This window comes from Salvelinus sp. IW2-2015, linkage group LG15, assembly GCF_002910315.2.
Source record: "Salvelinus sp. IW2-2015 linkage group LG15, ASM291031v2, whole genome shotgun sequence".
NCBI lineage: Eukaryota > Metazoa > Chordata > Actinopteri > Salmoniformes > Salmonidae > Salvelinus > Salvelinus sp. IW2-2015.
The window spans coordinates 52,378,947-52,396,353 of NC_036855.1; the positions used below are offsets into that span (position 1 = coordinate 52,378,947).

The 17,407-nt window shown below is 40.7% G+C and overlaps 1 pseudogene; it reads right to left on the reverse strand.

Annotated features, from left to right (window-relative positions):
* Window positions 1–1,671: 1,671 nt before the first annotated feature.
* Window positions 1,672–17,320, reverse strand: LOC111974956 (adhesion G-protein coupled receptor G5-like; annotated as a pseudogene).
* Window positions 17,321–17,407: the final 87 nt, after the last annotated feature.

A 17,407-nucleotide genomic window follows, 5' to 3' on the forward strand; every position in this document is an offset into this window, starting at 1 on the left:
TACCTGAAATTTATCAATTGACCAATTCGGCACATTTCGGCAAACTCCTGGCAGACTTAATATAAAATATTGTGCAGTAATGTAATTCTTCACTGGATCAGTCTGAGACTTTGCACACACACTGCTGCCATTTTATTTTATTTTATGTATGATCCTTTTAGTATGTAGTATACAGTATGTTAGTATAGTTATTCGAAAACAGCTCTGGTCTGGAGAACAGGGAAGTGATACAGCCTTAATAGCCTCAATAACTAAAATACTCAAAGGCAGATAAAATACCAACATTACTGTAATGAGCTACCTGGGAGTGGATATGGCTGAGACATGAATATGTTTCAGCCAATGTGTAGACATTCACTTTTACAATGTTTTATAAGTCGGTGTCCGACTGTCTTCAGCAAGGTGAGAGAGTTTGYGAAATTGCACGCTATAGTCACAATGCCCATGGATGTGGTCATCTCTGGGCTCATCATACACATCATTGATTTGAATCTATCTGACTTGGATCATCATTGTGTCAATATGATGAGTTTATGACTGGCCTTGATGACTCAGACACAAAGGAAGTGATATGTGTCTCTTTATTCTTGTTTCCATTTACTTTAAGATGTGGTTAAGGTGTTACGCTATTTACAATGGGTAAGTTGAAGTATTTGTGGGTATGAAAAGAGGACTGTGTCTTATTAAACACTATGTTTTACTCACACCTGCCTTTGTGCATTAAAAGCACAGGGAGATAGCGTGGACACAATCGGTTTGCTGTATCTAAGTCTGGTAACAGTAAATTCCAATGTAGGCTAAATATAGTCAATCCTCTACTTAAGAATGGACATCTCATTGACAGCCTAAAAGAGACATAAGTATCAGTTTGATGGCTTACTTCCTCATTCTCCCACACCCTTGTCCACCATGTGTTTTTGCAGTGCATTTACCCTGCTCCCTGTCACTCTGAAGTAACCCAGTGTGTGGCCACGTAAAAACCCTGTTGTGCAAGTTTCCACACTGTCACTGTAATCATCCTGCAACTAAGCAATCATGATACACTCAGTGTTTTCCCTTTGAACCTCTGCAATTTACTGTAAATCAAAACTACAGCATACACTGAGGGTACAAATATTAGGAACACCTTCCTAATATTGAGTTGCACCCTCTCTTGCCCTCAGAACAGCCTCAATTTGTCGGGCATGGACTACAAGTTGTCAAAAGTGTTCCAGAGGAATCCTGGCCCATGTTAACTCCAATGCTTCGCTACCCACAGTTGTGTCAAGTTGGCTGGATGTTCTTTGGGTGGTGGACCATTATTGATACACACAGGAAACTGTTGAGCGTGAAAAACCCAGCAGCGAAGCATTACTTGACACACTCAAACCGGAGCGCCTGGCACCTACTACCATWCTCCGTTCAAAGGCACTTAAATCTTTTGTTTTGCCCATTCACAATCCATGTCTCAAGGCTTAAAAATTATTCTTTAATCTGTCTCCCCCGCTTCATCTGCACTGATTGAAGTGGATTTAACAGGTGACATCAATAAGGGATCATAGCTTTCACCTGGATTCAACTGGTCAGTCTATGTCATGGTAGTTGTATACAGTGCAGATATTTTGCTTATGGATTGTATAGATATCAATTATTACATATTTTTGTAGTTACACATTCAAACTAAAGWCCTGGTGTTCTTTTCTTATACAGTAAACTTTTATTGAAGCAATACACATTTACATTCATACTAATATACAAATACAATACTACAATATGTTTTCAAAAGTTGCAAAATATATACACACAATGATGTGAGTGACACAACCAGTCATCTTTTCTAAAAAATAAATATCTGTACGAGTGAAAAAATAAAGTGCAAAACATAGTCCAGTAACTATGATCTGAATGTACAGTGTGTCGGTCACAGAATAGAGCAAGTTGCCAACTTCAACCAAATGTCATAGGCCATCATCTGAAAGACACTCAGCAGACATTCTCCAGAGTGACACTTCTATGAGTCCCTTTCTGAGTAAAGTAGATGGGAAAAAATCACTGAAACAGTACATAGTTTTAGAGACGTTGTAAATTACAAATCACCTACTGATTATCCACAATCTTAATTGGACTGTCTCCCATACAGCACATTTCAGTTTCATCTAACTTCTTCTAACATTCGTATGACTGATGTATTCTCTGGAAAACTATGTATGAAAGTGTCTTACATGTGGGATTTTACAACATGATGAATGGGTAAACGACGAGGCTCAAAAGTTTGAAATGACTGATATCTATGAAATAATAAGCTTACACAGAATAAAACAACCTTTTTAAGGGTCGCCCTGMGGCTTAAAGCTGGAATCCATAGCGGTGAAACTGCCACGTCCGTTTCCAATATTACAACAACAAAGACGTTACTTCAAACAACAAACACCCGTTTTTTTTTTTTGCCTCTGACATCATCGCACATGCGATAGATCAGCAGAGTACTATATCATTTTTTTTACCACGATGCAGGATGCATGTCTGCCCCGTAAAAAAAAAATAATAATAAATGCGCCTGGGGCGACCAGTGGCGCTGTTTCACCTTATGCAGATTTTAGCTTTATGCTTTCATTTTGACAGTAGTTTTTTTACAGTCASTCAGACATGTGTATGGAAATGGCTTGTGCAGTACAATATTCTGAATCTCAACGCCAGAGTTGGAATGTTCTGAGTGACAGAGTTTGGTATATTGCTCCTCCATTACCCTTCAAGAATATGGTATCCCATGTGGCTCAGTTGGTAGAGCATGGCGCTTGCAACGCCAGGGTTGTGGGTTCATTCCCCACAGGGGGACCAGGATGAATATGTATGAACTTTCCAATTTGTAAGTCGCTCTGGATAAGAGCGTCTGCTAAATGACTTAAATGTAAATGTAAATGTATGTACCCCAGCTCAGCTCAGCTCTGCAGCATGTGTTGCCTGGTGGAAGATGCTGTGCTACTGCTACCATCCAAACTAGACCCCGATTGTTTCCGCATCCGATCAAGAATGTAGAATCGAAGCATCAGGAAGAAACCTATGGGACAGACCACAGAATGTTTCAGATTAGTTCTGTGATGGGCCAATAACACCTTACAGAAGCTAGGATCTTTGCTCCAGAATTAGATTCTGAATTCAAAACAGCCTATAATCAACATCATTCTAAGCTATCTGTAACAGCTAAACCRGTATTGAATGTCCCTTATTTCAACAGTAGTGAAACAAATGATACAGTTGAAGTCGGAAGTTTACATACACTTAGGTTGGAGTCATTAAAACTTGTTTTTCAACCACTCCACAAATTTCTTGTGAACAAACTATAGTTTTGGCAAGTCGGTTAGGACATCTACTTTGTGCTGACAGAAGTCATTTTTTCAACAATTGTTTACAGACAGATTAGTTCACTTATAAGTCACTGTATCACAATTCCAGTGGGTCAGAAGTTTACATACACTAAGTTGACTGTGCCTTCAAACAGCTTGGAAAATTCCAGAAAATGATGTCTTGCTTTAGAAGCTTCTGATGGCTAATGGACATATTTGAGTCAATTGGAGGTGTACCTGTTGATGTATGTCTAGTCTACCTTCAAACTCACTGCCTCTTGCTTGACATCATGGGAAATCAAAAGAAATCAGCCAAGACCTCAGAAAAACAATCGTAGACCTCCAAAAGTCTGTTCATCCTTGGGAGCAATTTCAAACGCCTGAAGGTACCACGTTCATCTGTACAAAATAGTACGCAAGTATAGACACATGGGACAGAGCCGTTCTACTGCTCAGGAATGAGACGCGTTCTGTCTCCTAGAGATGAAAGTACTTTGGTGCGAAAAGTGCAAATCAATCCCAGAATAACAGCAAAGGACCTTGTGAAGATGCTGGAGGAAACAGGTACAAAAGTATCTATATCCACAGTAAAACAAGTCCTATATTGACATAACCTGAAAGGTCGCTCAGCAAGTAAGAAGCCACTGCTCCAAAACCGCCATAAAAAAAGCCAGACTACGGTTTGCAACTGCACATGGGGACAATGATGGTACTTTTTGGAGAAATGTCCTCTGGTCTGATGAAACAAAAATAGAACAGTTTGGCCATAATGACCATCATTATGTTTGGACGAAAAAGGTGGAGGCTTGCAAGCCCAAGAACACCATCCCAACCGTGAAGAACGGGGGTGGCAGCATCATGGTGTGGGAGTGCTTTGCTACAGGAGGGACTGGTGCACTTCACAAAATAGATGGCATCGTGAGAGAGGAAAATTATGTGGATAAATTAAAGCAACATCTCAAGACATCAGTCAGGAAGTTAAAGCTTGTTCGCAAATGGGTCTTCCAAATGGACAATGACCGCAAGCATACTTCCTAAGTTGTGGTAAAATGGCTTAAAGACAACAAAGTCAAGGTATTGGAGTGACCATCACAAAGCCCTGACCTCAATCCCATAGAGAATTTGTGGCCAGAACTGAAAAGGCGTGTGCGAGCAAGGAGGCCTACAAACCTGACTCAGTTACACCAGCTCAGTCAGGAGGAATGGACCAACATTCACCCAACTTATTGTGGGAAGCTTGTGGAAGGTTACTCGACAAGTTTGACCCAAGTTAAACAATTTAAAGGCAATGCTACCAAATACTAATTGAGTGTATGTAAACTTCTGACCCACTCGGAATGTAATGAAAGAAATACAAGCTGAAATAATTCTCTCTACTATTATTCTGTCATTTCACATTCCTAAAATAAAGTGGTGATCCTAACTGACCTAAGACAGGGAATTTTTACTAMGATTAAATGTCAGGAATTTGTGATAAACTGAGTTTAAATGTATTTGGCTAAGCTGTATGTAAATGTCCGACTTCAACTGTAGGTATCTTAAAATGGTCACACCAGCAATAAAGTGCAGTTTTTTTGTGAACTTCTAACAGACTGGTTGCAGGGAGGTTTTCTCCTGATACGCTGCTGAAACAGAACACTTTTACAGGGCATTGTTTCAAAGCAACACAYTGGACGGTTGGCTCCGACGGCCTCCTCTGGTCATGTGACCATATTAACCTTACGTTAGACTCAACAGAGGTGTACCTACCCTGTAGGGAGTTGAGGATGCAGAACAGGAAGAGGATGAACTCAGAGAGCCATCCAAAGTCCAGGAATTCCAGGCCCCATGAGGTCCCAAATAGGCAGCTGAGACCCCAGATACTGATGAACGCCACCTTGTTCTTCCTCCACTCGTCTCGGTTCTGGATCTTTCTCTGGACCAGGAAGAGCATGATCAGACCAGAAACGACCACTACAGCCAGGAAGGTCAGGTTGATGAAGTAATGGGCTAGTAGGCCTACAGAGTCTGGAGAGACATCCATCCAGCACCTYGAAGACCATGGTGAAAAAGTATGAATCACTGGGCTAACTTACTCACCACCTCAGTCAAATGTCAAAACTTGAACTACTGTMCATCTTACAGGTGCAGTAGATCCAACGTGTACTCACATCAAGAAGGGGTTGTCGACATCATCACTGGACACAACCTCTTTCACACCATAGACTTTTCCAATGGCAAGRAGTACAATYACCGGAATAGCTGGGAGACCTGGACAGAGGATGAAAATGATGGTACAGTAACAGTCATTGGCTTAAAGTTGTACTCAAGTCAATTGTATTCATCTACCAACAATGAGCAGTGGAATATAAACCAATTATTTGTGTAWGTTTCCACTCACCAAAGCCAACCAGGTTCCAGACGTAAGGACTGGGGAAGGGGCTGAACACCACGTAGACCAACCAAAAGGTGTGTAACCCTTCAATAGACATCCAGGAGAAGGAACTGAGCAGAGCATAGTGGAGAGCCGCCCCAAAAACCCAGCATGCCTTGTTCCCTCCCACGTTGGCCACAATCCCTGTCAGGAAAAAGAGGAAGCTAAGAAGGAACAGTGCCATGGCCAGACCTCGATGGACCGCAGTGGACGGGTTCATCCCTCTCCTGCCACAGTGCAAGAAGAGGAGAGAAAGTTTGAGAGAGAGGGAGGGTTGGAGGGAGGGAGAGAAATAGATAGACAAAGAGAGAGTGGGTAACTGTTATGAAACAAATATCACTCATATCTTGTTTTTTTTAAGACATTTAGGAATTTCCCATGATCTCTTGAGATATTTGCACAACATGATTAGGAAGTATTGTCACATGTTGAGGCCTGGTAACCCCAGATATTATGGGTAGGACAGGCTGCAGGGAGACAGACCCTTGCACATGAGGAGAAGTACCTCTGTTTGTTAAGGAAGATCATGATGACAACACAGCTCAACGTAGAAGCGGCACAGCCAATTGATGTAATAACCGTTAGAGCCTCCAGATGGCGCACTGGTCCTGGTTCCAATTGCTGAGGTGAATAGAAGACAAAAAKCAATTTTAGGCCTACTATTACCAATCTACTTGAGATTAGTTGTTATTGATTTATTCAAATGATTGCCCATGGAATATTCTAGATAGAGGTTATAGCTRACCACTAGGATGGCGAAGTATGTGAGATGATTACAGCGGCATTCTGTGTCCTCTGCACCTTTCTGTATGGTCTCACAACCTTCCTTTTTCCATGTGACCTCTGCTGGATCTGCAACAATTAAACCCATACCAATAGCCTTAGCAAGACCTGGAAATGCTAACCCTGCATAATTATGAATTAATGCCCGAGGTGGTGTGGTATATGGCCAATATACCACAGCTTAGGGCTGTTCTTACGCACGACGCAACGAGAAGTGCCTGGATACAGTCAATAGCCATGCTATATTGACCATATACCACAAACCCCAGAGGTACCTTATTGCTATTATAAACTGGTTACCAACATAATTAGAACAGTAAACAAGTAATTTCACATCATACTGTGATCATCATACACATCAGCTGTGGTATATTGCCTGATATACCYCGGCTTTCAGCCAATCAGCATCCAGGATTCAAACTACCCGGTTTATAATTTCTCATTTACCACAGCTTTCAGCCAATCAGCATCCAGGGCTCGAAAGACCCAGTTTATAATCATTAATAAACATCCTCTATATTCAATACAAATAATAATAATACAAATAAGTACGCTATTATTGCYACCAAGTTTAAACATGTTTCTTTACAAACCTTTCTTTGTGTCCCAAGAAACACATTTTCTTGAGTGACTTGTCTGAAAAAGAAAAGTTACAAAGGGGAGGTGAGAGGCAAGTAGGGACAAACATATTCYATTCACCACTAGATGGCGTCCTGGATACTGAACAACAACACATACCAAATACTGTATATCTGTCTGGCATGCAAGATTAGCTGCAATCATATTTTACAAGTGTTACTGTTGACCGACTCACACGCTGAGTCAGAACAGAAAGGATCAAGTGTACAATGACCTGAATAAAACATTTTCAATTTAACTGATGCACCAGTATCATTCAAAATATCTAAAAGTGATAACACTAAGGCCATGCTGAGATAAAGTCCAGAAACACGAAACACTACAASCACACAACAGAAAGTTAACTTTACTCTAACTGTACAACTGTTTAAGAATATAAATATACTGTACTCAGTGGCCACACCCCTGTGATGTACAGTATRGAATAAAAAGCTYCTTGCTACAGTACAATTGCTAGAGTGACTCATTCTGAGTCAAAAAAAAATTCTACAAAACTTTCCCTTTTGTTTCCTTTTGCTTCTGAAAGGGGTTTGTGCTCGGAGAGTTTGAGAGAGTAAAATACATCAAGGGGAAAAAAACGGCGGCACTTCAAGTCTAACTAAGACACACACACATGCAGTCAGGCACACACGCACACACTTACTGGTATGACAGAATGATGGAAACCAATCCTGATTGGCTCTGTAAGGTTGGTGATGATCTCATTCTCCACAGTGATTCCCACCACATCTTCTAGAATCCTGATGACATGATGGTTTGCCTTAGAACTCCACTGTGAACACACAACCAGAATGCCAAACTACACTTCATAGTCTATGGACAACGATTAAACCCAGTCTCGGACAARGAATGTTTTGGCGCTTTAGTGTAAACTGTAATGTACAGCTTACATAGACTAGGGTAGCAGCCAAGTGGAAAACCCCATTGGCTCTTACCTGGAAAAGGGTGCTGTTTTTGAAGTAGGTGCAGACAACCTTGACCTTTTTCTTTCCTCGAGGTTTCAGATAAGAAGGCAGGTGAACTGATGGAATCCTTTGAGGAGGAACTCCTTGAGGCGCCTGCATAACACCAACACACAAGTTAGTTATAATAATCATATAACATTACGTGTTTGTGTGTCTGTGTGTGCGTTTATGGTCTTACAGGCAGAGTGATGTAGCTCTGAAAGTCTTCCTCCATCTCCACCACAGTGCTCATGGCACAGGGCAGCACCACGTTCCCCAGCACCTTGGACCTCATCACTGTCTCCTCTATCCTACAGACCAATACAGACACAGTATTTAGAACCCAATCTATCTCATACAGGTCYTTTCTATGCATTACATATAGGCATTACTTTTGGGCATGTGATGGTGATATAGAAACTGCTGTACAGTAGACGGAAGTTTTGTGTACAAACCAGACCCCACCCATTATTCACACTGAGCTCAATTTTTGGGGTTTGTGGCCTAAGCTCTGCYGCTCACTCATAATAGATGACGTCATACTTCACTACTGCCCGAACATGTTTGCAACAACATCTTGTCATGCTGGTGAGGCAACTCAAGAGGATGTGCATAGCCATAGAGATATGAGATATGACATGGAGGGGTGTAATTCAAAGCAAAGAGGTACAACTTACATGTTCACTATATCACCAGATCCCTTACTTGCCTCATCACAAAACTTGTTTTCTGAAAGGCAAAGAATCCATTCAGAAGCAGTCTAGTATTTATATTTTCAAGACTGTATAACACACRCAAAATGTACTTAGATTAACAATTACTTATTAAAGTTGATTTCCTCATCAGACAATATAACTGACAAGATAACTCAAAGGCTTGCTTACTGCAGTTGATCATTCCGCCAAAAAACCCATAGGCTGGGTGTATTTGGTAACTTATGATATCATCCTGTTGTGTCGCGTTGAGTATCCCGTACATAGCAATCCCYTATTTTTTGCCTTGGGACAGGTCAGTGCAGCAGTTSCCCTGTAGACCAGACGACCAGCACAGAGTGTGGTTCTTTCCATTCACCTCTACCCAGAGGTGGTCCAGAAGTGGCTCCCAGTACATACAGAAGGGTCTCTCTCRTMCCTCTGGGCTCGGGCCCAGCTCGATGACAGAAGAGTTCTGACATTGGGCCGTTATCTGACCATGGATGGACAGGGAGCTCTCATTGGCTGAGATGGTGATGTTGCCACAGCCCCTTTTCAAATCGTGAGCCAGAGTTAATTTCCCGTTGCCATGGCGCCAGGTTCCACACATTTTGAAGTTCCTGTCGTTTTCCCCTGATCCTGTTCGGACAGTTTTTGAGAATTATTTATGTTTTACTTTTGGAATTTTAAAGAAACGGAATCCCTCTCAATTTATACAGTATTTTGCTTTATTTGTAGACCAAATAAAATGTTCACTTACCTGATGCAAGAAGGGTAAAGAGAAAGATCATCCACAGGGTCCCTCCAAACCCCTGGTTGGGCCCCATTGTTACTGTATGGTTTGACCTTTGACCTCTATAAAATGGCAAGAAGAACAACACAGTTGTAAAACGTCAGTACTGCTCAACTTTAATTAGTGTTCCAGACACTTCTCTCCGTGAAAAGCAGGATAGATCTGTCCCAGGGTGATTGCAGTCACTCTTTCAAACACATATCTGTACCATTCCTTCCAGTGGCGATTATCTCARTATTTATCCTGTCTTCTCTAAACAACACATCTCCTAGACACCATTCCTCTTCTTAGATACACTTATTCTAAAAAATATATATAATTAACTATTTCCTTATCAATAAAAACATTTGTTCAGTCCTAAAAATACATTCGGTGTCCTTTCTTGAGTTCTTATCAATGAGAACACAATTTTCCTTCCATCAGTCACACAGACACCATTCAGTGTGTCTTGTATTCACTGTCTTCGATGACAAGTGTGTGTTCTGAGGGCTCACAGATGCAGARTTACCAATGAATGCAATGCTAATTCACTGTATTCACACTAATTCCCTGTCTGAGAACGAAAATATATCACATTAGCTATTCTGCAGAAGACGTGTACAACCCATGTGGCTGCTGCCATGGTGATCGAAGTATCTTCCCACAGACACACGCCACAGTCTTTAATTTCAATTCTAACTGAGCTGTAGTAGCAGACATGTGACCTACATGTGTACAATTTAAAGTGTTAGTGAAGCTACACTCTTAAAAAAAAGGTTTCAAAAGGYTTCTTTAGCTGTCCCTAAAGGATAACTATTTTTGMTTCCAGGTAGAACCCTTTTGGGTTCCATGTAGAACCCTCTGTATAAAAGGTTCTACATGGAATCCAGAAGGGRTCTACCTGCAACCAAAAAGGGTTATTCAATGGGGATTCTCCTATGGGGACAGCCAAAGAACCCTTTAAGGTTCTAGAGAGCACCTTTTTTTCTAAGAGTGTATAGAAATGTCACACTGTAAGAAATYAAGCTACATTAAAGCTACCTTAAAGAAAATTATAGTTTACTTATTTAAAGTTACTTGCGAAAAGTAGTTCACTACATCCAAACTACTTTGTGAAAAWTTATCATATGTAAKTCTGAAATMTCATAGACTACAAATTGCAAGAACAGATCACTTGGGTAAAATGTAACAGAATGTTTAATTTAGRRTAATCAACACAACTATGTTTCATGTAAGAATTATGCAGGTCTGATGGRGAAAAATAAAGTAGATTCTTGCCTCCTTCACCCATATTTGATTTTTTGCTAAAAAAGTAGTGTGTATTTTCAGTCGGTAACTACACAACTACATGGAAGCTAGCTAAGGGTGGACTCCGCTACATTGGTAGATCTATCTCTTTTCAATATCAGATTACAACTTTTCTGTTCACACTAGCCTCAGGTGTGGTTACTGCTTCCTGTSRGAGTGCCGCTATTYGCATACCGTAAATACCATAGTGTATAGACAAACAAAATAAGGAAACCAATTCAAACTATACASYAGCTTCTCATCTAAACCATATTGTGCATAGTGTTGCACACTTGATTAATCCAATGATATTATTCACAACTATTTTTGTGGATATTTTTAAAGCCTTTACTTTATAATTTGGCTAACAGAAAAAAATGCTGTCTACTGGTATTAAGTTAATGAAGGTAATTCTTGCAGGGACATTATCTTTATGCTATATGACTCAGAGGGGGGTAGTTGGTGTATATGTCTCCCACACGACCTCAGGAAGAAGTCTGATTTGAATAGAGACCTGTCTAAATATACAAAAGTATATTTCCTGGGACTAGTTTGCGTCGTCAAAGTAGTGTAGTGTAAAGAGGACTAAGATTGAGGGAACAGGACGGAATTTTAGCTAGCTAACYTTAACAATGCTAGCTATTTTTGACAAACTTTGCTAGCTAATGGCAACATTGCCATATCTATAAAGTACATTTGCCGACATGATAATGATGGCAAAGCTGTTTCCTACTAAATATTTGCCTACTTTAGCAATGCCATTGTAATTTAGACTCCCTTTCATAATGACTGGGCATCAGTCAACATTTGGGCACCAATTTGGTGGACAGCAGCGTTAGAACGTTTATAACAATGGCATTACACAAACGAATGATGGCAGTGCAACCCACGATGAAGCTATTAGCTACATGCTTTAGTTTCTGTGGGAAAACTGCACTCCTCCATAAGAGAAGTCAGACAACTGCACGCAGCCGTTGAACCACAGTCTAGTGGGGTTTGTGGAGGAGACAGATTATGTACAACATACATCAGAAACCTGTCACCCGCAAATGCCACACACAAACAAGCACTGAGCTAAATGTTGACACAGAAAGGTTTCCTACGGATGAAGGCCTGTTCTCATCTACGCCAAAATCTATTTCTTATGTCATGAGCGTGAGCACCAACACGAGTGAGACATCAATCGATCCCACAATAGGCGTACTGTAAAAACAGCAACATGTGATGATATCATATGAGAGATGTCAAAAACAGAACAGTGAATTACGCTTTCTATATGTCTTGATTGTGGTCTCTGTATTTCCCCTATGTGGTGAGAGAGTAGCAACAAAAGTGTATTTTTATTAAGGCGTGACTTCCCCGTGGTATAAGGCGTAACTTCCCCGAGTTCCCCGTTTCAGGTGTTGAGGAACTTCTCAATTTCCACACACTTTCTCATCTGAGTGGAGTTTATAACCAAGTCTTTACCTATCCTGCCTCCCTACACAATATTTGTCCTATGCTCAGAACATATCTCACACATAATCTAACACAATGGGGTCCGGTCACACAAGTCTGCAATACTACTCTTCTCCATTTCCAACCACTCGTTCTTCCTCTCTGAGCGTGGCCCCCTTGGCAAACAGATCATACTACTGATAAGCTATACTACGTTTTTGTACTTTTCAAGTAGTGCATTGTGTAATTCCAGTTAGGAATTCGTTGGACTATACTTATAAGAAATGCGCAGTCTCCCCCCATCGCATAATCAGACTTCACATAATCAACAAGTGCACACAAGGTGCTCAGTTCTCTTCTGTTTGAGAAGGGTGAACCCGACCTCCACCCAGTCTCTGCTCCCACCCCCTCTCCATTGTTCAAGCCGAGGAATTCAACACAATGAAAGAATGTCCCTTTTCACTTCTCAACTTTGTGTGTGCGTGTTTGTGTGTGTGTGTTGACACAGTTCATACAGTTATAAATGCTCAAGGCCAAAGCATGTTGTATAGTAGCTAGCCACATAATGCATGAGCTTGGGGACAAAAATGAGACATACCATTGTGTAAGAAACTCAAATTTCCATTTTGATCATTCTGATGAGACGGGTAAATTCGCACACGCAATTTTTCACACTTCCCCACTCTTTTCACCCGTTAGTTTCAAAGATGCTGCATTTGTGACATTGTGGCCTCAATTGAAACTTGCCCTATCCAATGAACTCTTGTTCAAACTTTCTTTAAGCTGCAGTATTTTGATGTCTTCAACATCAGTGATTCACCCTGTCTGTCACTGAAAGCATCTGTATATCACTTCAGAGTAGTATAGCTAGGAGTGGCAAAGCAGTCAAAGCAAGTGAGAGTCAGACAGACATGCAACAAGCTTTACTCCACCACCTTTTGTCTGAGAAGAGAAAACAGAGCATAAGACTAGTCAGGATCGAGGGAAAGATGAACGGAGCAAAGTACAGAGAGATCCTTTATGAAAACCTGCTCCAGAGAGCTCAGGACCTCAGACTGGGGTGAAGGTTCACCTTCCAACTGGACAACAACCCTAAGCACACAGCCAAGACAACACAGGAGTCTCTGAATGTCCTTGAGTGGCCTAGCCAGAGCCCGGACTTGAACCAGATCGAACATCTCTGGAGAGACCTGATTATAGCTGTGCAGCGACGTTCCCCATCCAACCTGGCAGAGCTCGAGAGAATCTGCAGAGAAGAATGGGAGAAACCCCACAGATACAGGTGTGCCGAGCTTGTAGCGTCATACCCAAGAAGACACGAGGCTGTAATCGCTGCCAAAGGTGCTTCAACAAAGTACTGAGTAAACGGTCTGAATACTTATGTAAATGTAATATTTCCATTTTTTATTTTGAATAKATTTGCAAAAATGTCTAAAAACCTGGTTTTGCTTTGTCATTATGGGGTATTATTTTTTACTGTTTTCTACATTGTTTACTATTTTCTACATTGTAGAATAATAGTGAAGACATCACAACTATGAAATAACACATGGAATCATGTGGTAACCAAAAAAGTGTTAAACAAATCAAAATATATGTTAAATTTGAGATTCTTCAAAGTAGCCACCCTTTGCCTTGATGACAGCTTTGCACACTCTTGGCATTCTCTCAACCAGCTTCATAAGGTAGTCACCTGAAATTCATTTCAATTAACAGGTGTGCCTTGTTAAAAGTTKATTTGTGGAATTTATTTCCTTTTTAATGCGTTTGAGCCAATTATGACTCGGTAGGGGTGGTATACAGAAGATAGCCCTATTTGGTAAAAATACTAATTCCATATTATGGCAAGAACAGCTCAAATAACCAAAGAGAAATGACAATCCATCATTACTTTAAGACATGAAGGTCATTCAATCCGGAAAATGTCAAGAACTTTGAAAGTTTCTTCAAGTGCAGTTGCAAAAACCATCAAGCAATATGATGAAGCTTGCGGTTTTGAGGACCGCCACATGAAAGGAAGACACAGATTTACCTCTGCTGCAAAGGATAAGTTCATTAGAGTTAACTGCACCTCAGATTGCAGCCCAAATAAATGCTTCACAGAGTTCAAGCAACATCAACTGTTCAGAGGAGACTGCGTGAATCAAGCCTTCATGGTCAAATTGCTGCAAAGAAACCACTACTAAAGGACAGCAACAAGAAGAAGAGACTTGCTTGGGCCAAGAAACACAAGCAATGTACATTAGACCGGTGGAAATCTGTCCTTTGGTCTGATGAGTCCAAATTTGAGATTTTTGGTTTCAACCACCGTCCCTTTGTGAGACACAGAGTAGGTGAACGGATAATCTCCACATGTGTAGTTCCCACCGTGAAGCATGGAGGAGGAGGTGTGATCGTGCTTTGCTGGTGACACTGTCTGTGATTTATTTATAATTCAAGCCACACTTAAACAGCATGGGTACCACAGCATTCTGCAGCGATACGCCATCCCATCTGGTTTGTGCTTAGTGCGACTATCATTTGTTTTTCTACAGGACAATGACCCAACACACCTCCAGGCTGTGTAATGGCTATTTGACCAAGAAGGAGAGTGATGGAGTGCTGCATCAGATGACCTGGCCTCCACAATCAACCAACCTCAACCCAATTGAGATGGTTTGGGATGGGTTGGACCGGAGAGGGAAGGAAAAGCAGCCAACAAGTGCTCAGCATATGTGGGAACTCCTTCAAGACTGTTGCAAAAGCATTCCAGGTGAAGCTGGTTGAGAGAATGGCAAAAGTGTGCAAAGTTGTCATCAAGGCAAAGGGTGGCTACTTTGAAGAATCTAAAATATATTTTGATTTGTTTAACACTTTTTGTTTACTACATGATTCCATATGTGTTATTTCATAGTTTTGATGTCTTCACAATTATTCTACAATGTAGAAAACAGTAAATGAAAGAAAAACCCTTGAATGAGTAGGTGTGTCCAAACTTTTGACTGGTAATGTATATTAAAGGTTGTACAACTGTCACGTTCGTTGACGGAAGAATCAGACCAAGGTGCAGCGTGGTAAGCGTACATCATTTTATTTGAGGAACACGAAAAAAACAATAAACTACAACCGAACGTGAAGCTACATGCAGTGCAGAAAGCAACTACACACAAACAAGATCCCACAAACTAAAGGTGGCAAAAGGCTGCCTAAGTATGATCCCCAATCAGAGACAACGATAGACAGCTGCCTCTGATTGGGAACCATACCCGGCCAACAAAGAAATAGAAAAATTAGAATGCCCACCCAAATCACACCCTGACCTAACCAAATAGAGAAATAAAAAGGCTCTCTACGGTCAGGGCGTGACAACAACTGAATGCCTTCAACTGAAATGTGTCTTCTGCATTTAACCCAACCCCTCTGAATCAGAGAGATGCGTATTAACCAATTTTAGAATAAGGCTGTAAAGTAACAAAATGTGGAAAAAGTCAAGGGGTCTGTATACTTTACAAATTAACTATATTTTTCCTGATGTTTCTTATATCTCTCAGATATAGGATAGACACTTCAGAACAAACTTCCTTTAGATTTCTTTTGGGGGGGACTATCTGTTGTTCCATGTAGTGAATCTGCTATTCAATGCATTTGTATGGGCTAATGGCAGTAAGGCCAAATTTTATTTTTCATCAAATAATTTTTTTAATATATATTTTTATACTTAAAATTCTAATTCAAATAGCTAAATGATCCTTGGTATGACCTTCATAAAACAATTCCATATAGCTTGGTAGAATGCATTCAGTTGTGCAACTGACTAGATATCCCCTTTCCTAAGGTGCATTTAGTTGACCACAATAGTTATTGAACTTTGCAGTCTTTGCAAGGCATTTTGTCCCCATGTTTATAGCAACAATTGTAATCTGCTGGTTAAAAGGCTTATACTGAACTGTATTCTTTTGCCAACCTGTCAAGCAAATGGGCAAACATTAAACTACACCAAAACCATCACCCAAGCCTTGGTATAAATACTAGCAGCACCTCATCCTTTGATTCTGCATTTCATAATAGTAATAAGTAATACCATTACAATTACGCCTACTAAAAGTAAGAACAGATACAATTTTGTAGAAATGAAGCCAAAATCAACTGTCACATACTTCAGAGCAAGTTATTTTTGCCTACTGTATCGGTCAATCTGACAAAGAAATTAATGTTACCTTGACTTGATAACTATCAACAACACAAATGTAAGAACTGGTTTGTAACGGGTTGTAGCCTAATTTAGCACAATGTGAAGCAGGCCAAATCTGAGGTTCACTATTAGACCTTAAAACAGAAACACCTGCCTCCGCTTTGTCAATACATTCATTGTCTCCACACTGAATGTGCTAACCGGTAGGCTACACACATGTTATGGTGAAATTAGGAAAGAAATAGAATATCACAGATTAGTGCAGTAAAAAAAAGTTGTTTTACCTTTACACAGTCGGAACCCGTCTGCTCCTTGGTTATGGTTTTCCGTCGATGTCTAAAAAGGTTTGTCTTCCTATAAACGGTGCTCCTCACAACTGCCCACGCGGACTATAGGCTTGCTATACGATAGTGACAGAAACAGAAACTGTCCGTGTGAAGTGGAAGGCGAAAAGAAACCGGATTCTTCCCAGTAACTCAGACAGCCACAGCAGCGTGTGAAAATGAGCTCAGTCATGCATGACTGGAAGTTTATCTTTCAAAGACTCTGGTATTTTTAAATGTCATTTGGCAACGACCAGACACTTCAGAACATCAGACACTGCACCGGCACCCGTGCTACACAGTACAGCCACATAGAAAAGGTTCCAGTGTTGTTTGAGCTGCCTAACCCTGCATATAACCCTTAGAGAATAGCTGTCAGCACGGACAAGGTGTGAGCGCCAGACTGCCTGTGGGTGTTTGGCAAGAGGGGCGGCTGTTGTGAGTTTTTTCTCTAGAAGAATAGAAAATAGGCTATTCACTATACAATCTATTTTAGGCTGTAACGTGTTCCTAGCTCTCGCTTTCTGTACGCTTTTTGCTTTCTTAGAGAACTTCATTATCTGTAAGTAAAATGTACACGCTTCTATTATGCTCTGTTATTTCCCCAAGGTTATCAGCAGTAG